Raw genomic sequence first — 14,535 nt, 5'->3', positions numbered from 1 at the left:
CTGAGCAAAGTCATCTCTTTGATCTTGCAGAACCAAAAGAAAGCCCTAACCACATTAGGTCCCCTACGATTGCCTCACCACAGCCGTGCCATAGGAGCAGAGCCCACTCCGGAGAGATGTCCAGAACCCAGGACACAAACTTCTTAAGAAGATTCTATGCTTGTTTGGATCAAGCCCCAAACCCAGACATCACCCCTGCTTCTTCTTTTTCCCCCACTCATTTCCCCCCCTCTCCAGTCCTCTTCACTCCATTGCCAAATCTATTTCGAAACTGCCCAACTTCTCTCTGCCTCCACCATCCCCTCCGCCTGGGCCATGGCAGTAGCCCCGCTAGGTGGTTCCTCAGCTCCTACTCTTGGCCCTTCCTGTTCAAGCTCCATGTAGCATCCAGAGGACTTGTTTAAAAATCTGGGAGTATCTTTTCCCTGCTTAAAATTCTTCAACAGCTTTTCTTTGCTCTTAGAATAAGATTCAGACTCACCAGAAGTCATGTCCTGGCTCTTTGGTCCTGGCTGGGTACACTCAAGCACTACTGGCAGCCTCTTTTGTCCTTTTCAGGTGCACCAAGTTGTTCCTGTTCGCTCTAAATGTTCCCTCTGCCTAGAATCCCCTTTCTCATCCTCAGGGCTCTGCTCAAACGCCTCCTTTTGGGGTAGGCCTTCCAGCCTGGCTACCTGAAGGTGTACCCTGCCTCCATGATTATGCTGTATCACATCATCATGTCTGTTTCCTTCTTCACACTCATCATGCTGGGGTTACTTTATTAGTGCCTTGCCTGCCTTCCCCATTAGAGTGTGAGTTCTGTCAGTGTAGGGGTCTGTGTCTTTCTAATTCACCTCCCTTCTCCCAATGCCTAGCATGTGTGTGATAGATGCTTAATGAATATCCTTTTGAAGGAATAAATAGAGGAGCCTCTACTTACATCTTCAGTATACACAGAGACACACTCATAGTCACACATACACACACACTCTTAGCCATGCACCAGCAAACACACACAGAGGTACACACACACACACATATACACACAATTGAGGTTGCAGTCACTATTGACTCTGATTTCTTCCTGCTTGGCCTCGTAGAAGCCTTTGCCACTTTTGACATTCCCTCCATTGGAAACCACCTCCTTCCCCACAAGGCTGGATTATTCCATGTCCTTGTAAGCTTCTGGGACTTTGCTTTTCCCTCTGACCAATATGCTTTGCCAACCTTCCTATCCCAGTTGATCCCTCATCCATGCTTCAAGATGAGGTTCAAACATTATTTTATCTTTGAAGTGTTCACAGAGTCTGACATCTCCTCTCTTCCTTTGTTATATCATTAACAGAATATCTGTCACGCTGCGTTTTTTGTTGTTTTTGTTTTGTGCTTCTGTCTCCCAGGTAGAGTGTGGAATTTTCTTGTGAACAGGTGCATTTCTTATTCATGACTGTATTCCCAGGGCTGAGTGGAGCAGGTATACATAGGAAGTGCTCAGTACATGGGAGTGGAATTGCCTGGGAGGCCTGGCTGTGAGAGACATGGATCTCATAGCTCTGTGACCATCTCTGGTTCCTGCTTCCTTCAAGTGACTCCTTTTCCTAGTACCTCCTAAATATGATCACCTCCTGAGTTTTCCCTCTCCAATCTCTGCTATTTCCCCACAGTGTCCTCTAAAGATGTTCAGAGGTTAGTACCTCTTCAATTCCCAGCACACAGGAAGCCCTAACCACTTTAGGTCTCTTTTGCATCCCTGAGGCCAGTCCTACCATTGACCTCTACAGCCTCTGCCTGGCCAGGCAGCATCAGGATAGACTTTATTCTTTAAAGAGCCTCTGAAGAACCATTCTGACACTCAACTCATACATCCTATGTGACAGAAATGGGACACAGGTTTCTGCCTAATGCCAGGAAGACATGACCTTAGGAAATGACTACTCAAGATCCTTAAGGCTGGTGCTCTATGGGATGGCGGGTCACCTTTCATTATCCTCTGAAAATAGGAAGGACATCGCTGAAGGCATCTCAGTCCAGGAGGCTACTGTGCCTCCTCAGCTCACAGAGTTGGCTGTTAGAGACTTATTCCAATGAGGACGGTGTTTCTGTAAATGCATAATCAGGGCATCTGATCACAAAGCTACAAAACAACAGCAAAACCTCTGAATTGAATGTGGTCACTAAGCACTTAGGACCACTCTCTTAGGCCATTGGTCTTAGAATTACATAGTAGCTCCACATGGGTGGATTATGGAAAAAGTCAAGCAGGTACAATTCTAGGGTGACTATATCTTAGGTCCTCAACTCCCACCCACAGCACCCTAGCTCCCCTTTGTTTGCCCTGAGCCTGAGTGGATGCACCAGTAGGTCTGAGTCCTTAATTAAAAGGTGTGGCAACACTTGCATCTCTACGCCCACCAAATGAATGTCAATAGTCAGTTGGCAAGGTTTAAGGGGAAAAGCACATGTTTTGAAGTGAAACAAATCTGGATTGGATTTGAAGCATGGAACCCCTGCTTACAGACTTCATTCAGCAAATGTTTATTGCAGTGATTCTATATACCCCACACTGTGCCAGACCCCGTAAATAAGGAAGAGACACAATACATATAAACCCTGGACAAATTATGCAGACTTGTGGGCCCCTGATTTCTCATCTAAAATGAGGTACTAGCTACTTCTTAGAGATGCTGGAAGAACTTTATGAGATAATATATGTAAATGTGCGCTACTTATATTATCATCATTGTTATTAATAGAAGTAACATGACATCAGTATGTGTGAAAAGCCATACAATTATTTAAATCTTGAACTCAATATTTATCTTAATACATTAACCCTAAAGAAAAGCTCATATATGAATTTTTCATATATTTTATTTATATAAAGGGGCAGAATGGGAAGGAAATAAAGTGCCGACCAAGTATATATATTTTGAAGGCAGTGGGTGAAATACTTTACATTTGTTGATTCATAAAAATGAGCAAAGGAAAAACTACAAGCAACCTAAATATTCAACATTGGTATAATGAATGGAATATTATACAGTCATTTAAAGTAATTAAAAAGACTATGTAGCAACATAGAAAAATGTTCATTATATCATATTAGGTAGAGAAAGTAGGTTACTGGGTGTAGGTCTGCAGATGCTGATTGCAGCTGTGTAAGTTCCATATGCATGAGCACAGCCACACACCAAAGTCAATAGTTGCTCTAGAACCATGGGCTTGTGGTGCTCCTTTGCTCTCTATCTGTCCAACTGTTTGTGTGTTGTTTCATTGTTTGTCACCTTTTGTTTATAGGAGTACTTTTCTTGAGGTGCCCTCTTTGTCGGTATTTCCCTCTCTCCCATATGGCCTACCCATCAATTTTGAAAGGAAAAAATAAAGATATTTTCATGTTTGAAAGTCTTGGCAGGTAGCAAGACTTCGAGGAGGCATCAGTTGCATTAACTTCATTGCTGTTTTCTGAAAAATATATGGAAGAGTTATGCTTTGCACATAGCTTTTCAACTACACATAGCAAATCCTCAGAAACTGCACTCAGAAATTAGAAACAAAGGCACTACTGCAGTAGAAGCCCCCAGCAGCCCCCAACCACACTGTCCTCAGAGGGCACACTTTATGTCTCTAGGACACAAGCCAGCACAGGTTGGCTTTCCATCTATTCATGCATTTATTCTACCATCCATATGTCCATTATTTGATGTTTCACTGCCTGCCCATCCACAAATCACATCCCTCTGTTTATCCATCCAACCACCCTTCCTTGGAAGGTCGTCACCACAAAATTCCCTTATAAGAATTAGAGATTTTTTTTGATGTTTCTCATCTTCAATTGGCTACTCATCTGAAAAGCCAAGGTCAAGGTTACTAAATGGGGTCAATGATGTAACAGGACATGAACCCAGGAGACGTGCTTCTCATCTCCCAGTCCATGGTGGGCAGTTCAGCAGCTATTTCAGCCACTGGGCAGCCTCCTAAGGCCCATTTTGGGAACAATGGGTCCAGTAATCAGGCCACTATTTGTCATCAGGACCCGCCCTTGTCACAGCAAGGTTGCTGGCTGGAGCAAAATCTTCAAGGCATTTCAAGCATTTACCACCTAAATCTGTCACATGTTAGCCCTGTAGGTGGAGTGGGAGAGGCCGTGCAGTATGTACTTGTCAAGTTGCCAGATAAAACCTGCTTCAGTCAATTAAATAATGGGCTGTCATTACAAAAGACTGGATTGTGACCTTCTCAATCAAGTTTTAATTGGGGTTGATGAGGACAATCTACCCTGGACGTTCTTATCTCGCATCAGACCATCACTGTTTAGAGTCCTCCTTTCATCCCTAAAATGGGTGTAGATGGGAAAACTGAGCCTGCATCTGCAGAGAGATGGGGATGTGTCCCTAGAGCAAATTTAAGAATTAACAAACACTTAATTGCGTGCTCTACATGAGGTCCAGTACCAGATGCTGAGAATCTAGATGCTAGAACAAACCAAGTACATTTCCTGCCTGTGAGGAACACGTAGACCTAGTGAAGAAAACAGTTATCATCAGTGTGGACAGGGCCATAAATGCAACAAGGACAGGGTGAGATGAAAGCACCCACATCTGCCTAGAGAGAATCCCAAAGGCTTCAGGGAAAGGGCATTGGAACTGGGCCTGGACAGCAGACACAGACATGCCTGTCCCCTGCTAGATAAGCCCAAGAGACACATGAAGGAGCAAGGAAAGGGTCCACCACAGCTCAGGGGTAGTTGGCAGCTTACACGGGGTCTCTGGGACAGCAGCCACTCTCTTGCACAGTGTGGCACAGATTTGAAAATGTGAGCCACAGAAGGTCCTGCTGATTGTTTCCAGGACACACTTTAAACCATCATAACTCCAGATCGCTGTATTTATTCATTTTTCCTAGAATAGATTCTTCTCATCTCACCTACCCCTGAAGCCCCACAACCTACTACTATACCATACTCACCTTTCAAGGCCCACCTCTCAGGTCACCTCTTCTATGAAGCCTTCCTGGAGGCTGATCCACTCCCAGACACCTCCCCTTTGCCCTCCCAGTGTTTTGTATCTAACTCCAGATTAAATTCCAGTTAGTTTGTGGAGCCTGTCTCCAGGGACCTCCATCTTTACATCCCCAGTGCCTGGCACACAGTAGGTACTCAATATCTGACTGCTGACAGACCAACCCCTCCCAGGATTGACTCACGCTGAGGTGATCCAGAAGCACCATCCAAACCCACTTCCCACAGGGCTGAGCTTGTTGTCATGGCAGGAAGCCACCAGTTAACTTAAGAGAAACCAGCCTGTGGAATTCAGCCAGCTCCCCAGCCAGTATGCCCCAGAGTAGCTGCCACCCAAAACCCATGCTGCATTTTCTAATGTTTACAGGAAACTTGGAGCTCACAGAGTACCAGTCAACAATATGCCACCCAGCAAGCATGGGCTGAGTCCCCACTTTATGGGAGGCACCCTAGCACCAGTGACCCTTTAGTGGCTGGGAAGGGAAGTGGGAGGAACCTACTAGTCATCAAAGATGAGATTAGGTTGTTTATTTTTAATTAATTCAGAAAGCTGTGTGATTGATGTTATCTTCATTATATTCTTTCCTAACTTTCCCATGCTGAGCTTCTCTTACTAGTACAGCCAGATTTTTTTTTTTAAGAAAAATTTTAAGGCAATCTGAGTGGAAAAGCAAGGAGGTCCTGAGTACGCGGGGAAAACAAAGGGTCACCAGTGCACTGAGCGGGAAGAGGGTGTGGGACTGCAGAGGTCTCTGAGGGCCAAGGGAGTGACATTGCCACCAGCACAGGCCCCATGTGGCCAGCCTACTTTAGTTGCTTTCTCTCCCTGCCCCAGCTCACCCCTTGTCCAACTCAAACTCTAAGCCTGGGCCCTTCGGGATGTTCTGTCTGGTTAGTTATCTTGCTCTGCATGAGAACAAATGATTCTGCCTTCGTGTTCAGAAAAAACAAAACAAAACAAAACAAAAAAAAACAGGAGTGGGGTGATTTTTTTCAAAGGAAACTTTATTTGGAAAACCAAAAGAAAAGCAAAACAAAAGAGAGCCACCAGGAAGGGGCTGAGGTAGAAAACTGTACCAAGCACAGAGTCCTTAGCCTAAACCATTTGAAGACCAACTGTCTTGGCTGCCATGTGGACTCGGGACCCAGCACCCTTCTGTGCAGAGATCCTTTGCCTGGCCCCCAGGTGCTGCCCCCATACCTTTACTGACACAGTCCGGGGAGGTGAAAAGAAAGCACATTTGCTGTTTCTCAGCGGGGGCTCTGAACAGAAGTCAATTCTAGCCACCCATTCCCCACTGGCAGCATCCCCAGACGCTCCTTGGTCTCCCTTCCAAGCCAGCGTCTCTCCACAAAAGAGCTGACTGGATTTTCTCTCCTCCTGCCTCTCTGTACTCCTACCAGGAGATGCCAGGGCTGGATTCCCCTGGTCTTTCCTGCTCTCAGGAGCCCTCACTGGTGCATTTCTCTGGTTTCCCTTCTCCGTTTCAGCCACTGGTCAGCAGGCCACTGGGCCTGTCACCGGCCATCTTGGCAGTCATCCTTGTGGACTTTCCTCCCCAGACCCCCTAAGATCTGGTGCTGGTGCCTGTCCTGGCTCCTGTGCAGGACTTTCTAGAGCTTGTCTCACTGGCAAACCCTGCTCGAGGCCCAGCAGGCACTGCACACATCTGGGCAGTGGTGGTTATTTCTTAGCTCCCGGCCTAATCCTGTACCTTAAGGTCCACTGGGCATAGGTCCCTATCGTTTAGCTCTGCCCAGAGCCCCACTCGTCATGGCTACTCTGCCTTCAGCTGTTCCTGTTATTCCTGATGTGAAACTCAGTGCTCCCACCCCACCCCCACCTCCCAAAGTATGAAGACCTCTTTTCAAATCCCAGCTCTGCCATCTAACAGGCTACTGACTTGAACAAGTTTTTTGAACTTTCCAGGGAGAAGACACATCTGTAAAACAGGGAAAACCATAATAATTAACCCAAGGGATGGCACGAGAGACAATACAGGTAAAAATGCCTCGTAACTGTAGCCCTGTGCGCAGGTTGTTTTGTTGGTCTCTGCCACCGACTGATCCGTAGCTTCGCTGTCTGTCTTCACCACCTGAAACACATTCTCTCTCTGGTTCAGGACTGTGCCCTTCTCTCTGAATTCTGGCTTCTTTGCAGGCTTTCGGTTATCCCTCTGTCACCTATATCCTGCTCAGTTAGTGGCATGCGAGGCCTTCCTGCTACACGTTGACTTGAACACTAGGTGGCAGCCTGACCCATATCTTGCTGGAGTAACTCCGCCCTCTGCCGGGATAGGAACCGAGCGACTCGAGGCTTCTACCCCAGCTACCCTTACAGCTGCCACACTCCACAACTGCTTTTTCTTCCATGGCTGCTGACAGCAGAGCGCCAAGAAAGCCTCCCCGTTGCTAAACACAGGCCGAAGCCTTGGAGATGAGGGGAGATTTGAGCTGATCTGAAGTCCGCTCTTCTACCAGCTGGGGCTTCCTTTGTAGAAAAAAGACTTGAGACAGCCTTTGGTGGAGGGTGAAAGAAGCTGAGGCCTGGGCGGCCGCCGAGGACTTAGCATGGTGGTGACTTTTTAGCCCAGAAGGCAGCTTTGCCGACAGGGCCTGGAGTTCCCTGTGAACCCTGTGGCCCAGAGGACCTGCTGGGATCCTATTGCATCCGGGGATACAGGCTGATGTTTACCTTTCTCTACTGACTCCTTTCCCTCAACATACAAGCATGATCATGCCTTTCCCATTTTAAAGTAATTCGTCCAACTTACCTCTCCTTTCATCATCCTCTCTCTTTGGCCTTACCATCTTAGCCAAATTTATTGAAAAGTTCTCTTTGCTCTCTCTTTCTTCATCACCTCCCACTCGCTTGTTAGACTACGCATTCTGACTCTCTTTCTCCTGCACTTCCAGGTCTGTTACTGAAGCAAATTTGGGGTCCACCTGCCCAACACAGCAAAGCCAAACACTGACATCAGGAGTGCAGACAGGGGTAAAGTGAGGCACTTATTGCAGGGTGCCAAGCAAGGAGAAGTGGGTAGCTCATGCTTAAGACCTGAACTCTCTGATGCTTGCAATCAAGGGTCTTTGAAGGCAGGGGAAATTTTCAGGAAAGCAGAAGTTACAGACAAAACTGTAAATCAGTACATGGAAGTTATACATTGTTTTCACCTAAAAAGGTGTGGTAACTTGAAGCCGGGTGGGAGTAGCAGGGAGGTGAAGGGGCCTTACGGGTCATAGGCAGATTCAAAGATTTTCTGATTTGCAATTGGTTAAGGGAAAGAAGATTTGTTTAAAATGTTTGGGACAGCAGAAAAACATGCTAGCTCTGGTCCATGGGCGTGACTTCCTCTAGGCCCCTGAAAGAAAAACTTTAGGACAAAGAAGGATGGTCTGAGCTCAGTCCTCAGCAACCCCTTATCTGAGGTCCATGTGCCAGTGGATCCTGTAGGTGGGGATCTAGGTTTCTAGAAAATAACTCAGGGACATATGTTAAGATGATATCTTTGGTTTCTGTAGGAAATGTAACATCCTGTGACTCTAACTTCCTTGGCTATTGTTTTAGGTTACTATCACCTTCTTGCTTATGAAGTTGCCCATTTATTTCTCAGAGCTAGCGAGGTGCCTGGAATTTCCCTTGAAGGAACTCAAGATTTTTCTTTATTTCCATGCTTGGAGGGTCCCACAGGATCCTAAAAGGGGTCCCTGCTCCATCTCAGGTCCACTGTCTCTGGTACTGTCCGTGCTTTTATATGGTCAATGCCAAGCAACTTTCAGTCTTCATCTTACTGTGTCTCTTTGATTCTGGCCATATTTGTGCTCTCTCCTTGACACAATTCTTTCCCTGTTTTTCTCCAGTCCTCTTTAAAATGTTCTTGATCTGCTTTATACACTTCACTCAAACCCAATACTCTCAACTTTTTAACTAGGACTTCTGTACTGAAGATTTCCAAATCCTTAACTTAGGACCTGGCATTCTCAGTCAGTCCAATGCCCTATCTCCAGTTAACTCAACATGACCAAAACTGACCTCATCTCTCTGCCACCAGCCCTGATTCAACCAGTTCCTTCTCTGATTTCTGTCTCAGTGAAGAGCGTCACCAGGGGCCCAGTGGTGGCCAAAGTCAGACCATTAAAAGTAATTGTTGATCCCTCTCTGCTCCACAACACCCACATCCACTTCATAGCCATGTCTTATCAATTCTACCCCCTTAAAAACCTCTCAAATCTCTCCCCATCCCTAGTCAAACTCCCCTGTCCAGGCCAAGTCTCTATCCTCTGTTTCCTGAATAATGGCAACAGACTCCTAACTGTTCTCCCTGCATTTGTTCCTGCCCCTTCACCACTGCATTGCCCTCACTGCAGGCAGTGTCCTTCATAAAATGCAAAGCTAAACAAGTCATTTCATTTGTATGCTCAAAACCCTTTGGTGCCCTAAGGGTAGTGTCCAAACACTGTTGTAAGGCCCAAAAGAACCTTCCTGACCTAACTCTGCCCACATTCTCCAGCCACATAGCTTAGCAACCTCCACCTCTCCCCAAATACACACTATCTCTCTCTCCCCCACTCCTCTGTATCCACCCCCATCAAAAGTGTTCCTGAGAATCCTCTGCTCTTGTCTTTCACCGCACCTTCTGTCTGAACTACTTCTTCTGCTGCCTCCTTTTTCTCCACTGAGACTCAGTTCAAGAATTGTCAACTTTCTAATCCTAATTCTGTGCTGGGTGCCCCTTCCCTGTACCTTTTGGTTAAAGTACTCAGGTTGTAATTTTGTGACTATATGTCACTTGACAATTCAGTTTCAGGGAAAGAACTGCATCTTTTTTATCTTTGGGTTGGTCCCCAGCACTAGGCTCACTACCTGACACTGAGAAGGGGCTAGACAGATATTTGATGGGTGGATAAATGGAAAAATGGAAAAGTATTTTCTAGAAAACGTTTCCTGCTTATTCAGAGGTGATCTAGTATTTTGATTCCTCACCTTCACTACAAGCTGACACAGTATCTATTAAATGAAGCCAAACCCAAGACCTCAGAATGATCCAAAGCAATGCAACTGGATGCTTTCTCCAGACCCAGGTGCTGGAACATCTTTGGTAGGTTCACTACTAAAAAGTTTAGGCACTGTCTCCTGCCTCACTCCTGAGTAGAATCAGCCACCGGCAGGATGCCAGCTTTGCTCTCATTTCAGCCTAGAGGGATTGCTCTTGCCAGACCAAGGAGACAAGAACTGCTGCTAAGCACTGTAACCAGACAACACAGCTACCCTCTCTGCAGTTTGTCCCTTGCAGGAGAAGGAACCTCTGAGCATGCTCGTGTCTGCCTGGAGAAATACAGAACAGGAGCACAGAATGCAGAGCCCCCACTAATAATTTAAATGAGATGCAAACACATTCTTAAGGATAGAGAGTTCTCATTCCTATTGATGATAACAAAGCAGCTATAGTATCACCAACAGTGCTGCCTTAGATTTGCTGGGAATATTTTACAGGCTGAGTCTTTGTTCATACTCTCCTCTGATTGTTTTCCCCACCGTACTGCTTATCCATCCTTCAAGACCCTGATGGAAATACACAATCTGAGAAGCCTTCCCAGGACCACCCACCCCAGTCCGAATTAACAAGTTATTTTTTCCATGCCTCTGTAGTACATTGTTCACATTTCTTTTACAATACTGATCTCAAATTGTGTTTCTTATGCCTGTGTCTTTCTTATGTTTTTGTCTGTGTCCCTGACAAAGTTATAAATGCCCAGCAGAAAGGAAATATGGTTTGTCTATGTCTGCATATCCCTTGATTCCAGTCCTATATTCCAGGCATTTGATAAATGTCCGTTGAATTGAATAATAATTGTCAAATCATTACAAAGCAACAGGCAGAAAACTAGGTTCATAAGTTCAAAGAGAATGGAGAAAATAGGATTGCTCACGTGGGTAGAGCTCATCTGGGAAGATTTCCTGAAAGAGGTGTGGCTGGATAAGACTGTACAGGTTTGGGCTGACAAGCATGAACCCTAAGTCTCTGCATGATCCTGACTGTCATCTTAACTTCTGGCAGGGAAAGGCCAGGCTTTACTCCTTCCTTATCCGCCTTTGCTTCCCACCCCAATATAGGATAGCAGCAGAAGAGTTGAGTGGTTAGACATGTGGGCTCTCAAGACAGACTGTCTGGATGTGTAGCCTAGCTCAGCCACTTAACAGCTGTGCAAGCTTGAAGCTGGCAACTTCACCTCTCTGGTCTCAGTTTTCTCATTTGTAAAGTAAGGATAACATAATACCTACCTCACTGGATTATGTAATAACTAAACAAGTTAATCTATATAAAGCATTTACAAGGTGCCTAAAACTAATCTCAATGCTTTATGTAGATTAACTCACTTAATCTTCACACAGCCCAATAACATTGGAAGTTTTCATACTTACTTTAAGGGTGAGGAAACTGAGATGCAGAGAAGTACACTATTGTGAGATTAGGGTGGGGAGGTCAAAGTTAATATGATGGTCTTAGCATAGCCTCCCCAAACATGTCAAACATTCCCCAAACATGACTAACTTGGACCTGCCCACCCCAAACCAACCAGCACTTCCTCTAAAGAGCCAGAACCACAGACAGAGCTCTAAATAATAACTTTCCTAAAAAAAAAAAAAAAAAAAAAAAAAAAAAGACATACAAATGGCCAGCAGGTATATGAAAAATGGTCCACATCACTGTCAGAGAAATGCAAATCAAAACCACAATGAGATATCACCTCACTCCAATTAGAAAAGCTATTATTAAAAAGACAAAATAACATAACAGGTGTTGGTGACGATGTAGAGAAAAAGGAACCCTACACACTGCTGGTGGGAATGAAAGCTAGTACAGCTACTATGGAAAACAGCATGGAGATTTCTCAAAGAGCTAAAAATAGAATTACCATTAAATCCAGCAATTTTACTACTGAGTATCTACCCAAAGGAAAAGAAATCAAAAAGATACCTGTAGTCATATGTTTATTGTAGCACTATTCCCAGGAGCAAATATATGGAATCAACCTGTGTCCATCTACAGATCTATGGATGAAGAAAACGTGGTATATACACACAATGAAATACTACTCAGTCATAAGAAAGAATGGAATTGTGTCATTTGCAGCAATGTGGATGGAACTGAAGGTCATTATCTTAATCAAAACAGCCAAGCACAAAAAGACAAATATCATGTGTTCTCATTCATATGTCAGAGCTAAAAAATTTGATCACGTGGAGGTAGAGAGAAGAAAGGTAACAGAAATTAGGAAGGGTGTGAGAAGGGATAGGGAGGAAGATGAAGAGAAATGGGTTAAAGGGTACAAACGTATAATAAGATAGGAGGAATATTTTCAATATTTAATAGCAGAGTAGGGTGACTATAGTTAACAAAAATGTATTGTACTCAGGTGAGAGATACTCTAAGTACCCTGACTTGCTCACTATCCATTATGTACGTGTAACAAATGTACTGCATAAATTTTTACAAATAAAATAATAACTTTGCTTTTGTTAAAATTCATAACCATCCACAAGACACTTTTCCATTTCATCCTTACTACATGCCTATGAAAGAGCCACTGCCCCTGAATTTTCCAGATGAGCACCCAATGCCCAGAGAGATGGTGGGACTCACCTGAGATGGCACACTGGAGTAGGAGAGCTGGCCTCAACAGCCGGCACTGTGCCCTCTGCTTCATCCAGAGCTCCTCCAATAGCCAGAGCAGCTTCCAGGCCAGAGGTTGGACGATAGGGCATCAGACAGGTGGCAGCAGCCCCAAACCCTTCTCCTTCTCAAGCATATCCTCTGTCCCGGTAGCTGAAACAACTTGTCCTCCAGATGAAGCAGCACCAGCCTCTGCCCAGAGCCCACTGTGGCAGCTGGGGCCTGGCTCAGTGGTACCACCATCTAGGTCAGCGAGTTTATAAAAAGGCCACTGGCCAGGCACAGTGGCTCACACCTGTAATGCCAGCACTTTGGGAGACCAAGGTGGGAGGATCACTTGAGCTCAGGAGTTTGAGACCAGCCTGGACAACATGGTTAAACCCCATCTCTACTAAAAATACAAAAATTAGCTGGGCTTGGTGGCGGGTGCCTGTAGCCCCAACTACTCGCAAGGCTGAGGCAGGAGAATCGATTGGACCTGGGAGGTGGAGGTTGCAGTGAGCCGAGATCCCACCACTGAACTCCATCCTGGGTGACAAAGCAAGACTCCGTCTCAAAAAAAAATAATAAATAAAATTAAATTTAAAAAATAAAAATAAAAAGACCACTATGACTGTAAGGCCTAGAGATGACAGAAAACAAAGGAAATCATGATCAGAGCCTAAAGAAAAATGTGTTTAAAAGCAATTTCCAAAATAAAATAATTTAGTTTGGAAGACTGTAGTTAAGTTTCCATCTCCAGGAAAAATAGACAAAGAAAATAGGCAAAAAATACAAAGGCCAACAGACACTGAAAAAAAAAAAGTTCTACTCACAGTCAATGAAGGGATTTAAATCACAGCACTGAGATACCATCTATTAAAGTGGCAGCTTTTAAAGCTTATAGTTCCTCATATCGGTGAGTTTTTAGGGGCTGAGCATTCATTGGAGTATAAATTGAAATCACTTTTTGAGAGAGTAATTTGGTCTGTTGTATATAAAAGCCTCAAACTTACTAATATTCTTTGATCCCTCAATTTTATTCTAGGTATTTAAAGAAAACATTCAAATCAAGCCTAAATATATATATTTAAGAATAGTCATATTGTGTGGTTTGTTTGTTCGTTTGTTCGTTAGATGAACTCTTGCTCTGCCACTCAGGCTGGAACACAGTGGCACCATCTCTGCTCACTGCAAGCTCCACCTCCCAGGTTCTAGACAGTCCCCTGTCTTAGCCTCCCAAGTAGTTGGGATTACAGGCGTGGGCCACCATGCCTAGCTAATTTTTGTATTTTTAGTGCAGAAGGGGTTTCACCATGTTGACCAGGCTGGTCTCAAACTTCTGATTTCAAGTGATCTGCCTGCCTTCACCTCCCAAAGTGCTGGGATTATAGGTGTGAGCTACTGCACCTGGCCTCATGTTGTGTGTTTTATAAAATGAAAAAAAAAAAAAAAAAAAAACGGCTAAGAAACTAAAAAGTGGAATAATTAAATATGTAATGGCACCTCCATTCGGTAGAATTCTTTAGTACCACTAAAAATGAAGTTGAAGACTATATAATAATCTTTAAAAACCTGGTTTTGTTTTACTACGTGTGTTAGTCCACTTTCACGCTGCTGATAAAGACATACCTGAAAAGTTCCACATGGCTGGGGAGGCCTCAGAATCATGGCGGGAGGCAAAAGGCACTTCTTACATGGTGGCAGCAAGAGAAAAATGAGGAAGAAGCAAAAGCAGAAACCCCTGATAAACCCACAAGGTCTCGTGAGACTTATTCACTATCACAAGAATAGCACAGGAAAGACAAGCCCCCGTGATTCAGTTAACTCCTCCTGGGTCTCTCTCCCACTGCACATGGGAATTCTGGGAAATAAAATTCG

General features: G+C 44.6%; 1 protein-coding gene across 3 annotated transcripts in view; it reads right to left on the bottom strand.

Annotated features, from left to right (window-relative positions):
* S100A1 (S100 calcium binding protein A1) overlaps nt 1–10,365 on the bottom strand; it is a 1,186,348-nt gene extending 1,175,983 nt beyond the window's left edge. The window contains exon 1 of one of the 3 annotated variants that reach the window (XM_050753987.1): nt 10,362–10,365. The gene's annotated coding sequence lies outside the window, so the exon portion shown is untranslated. Of the gene's footprint in view, nt 1–223; nt 229–3,566; nt 3,572–10,361 lie in introns of those variants that run through there. The other 2 variants (XM_050753840.1, XM_050753977.1) reach the window with 2 other exon arrangements.
* Nucleotides 10,366–14,535: the final 4,170 nt, after the last annotated feature.

This window comes from Macaca thibetana, chromosome 1, assembly GCF_024542745.1.
Source record: "Macaca thibetana thibetana isolate TM-01 chromosome 1, ASM2454274v1, whole genome shotgun sequence".
In the NCBI taxonomy this organism is placed as follows: Eukaryota; Metazoa; Chordata; class Mammalia; order Primates; family Cercopithecidae; genus Macaca; species Macaca thibetana.
This window is presented reverse-complemented; position numbering and strand designations above follow the sequence as displayed.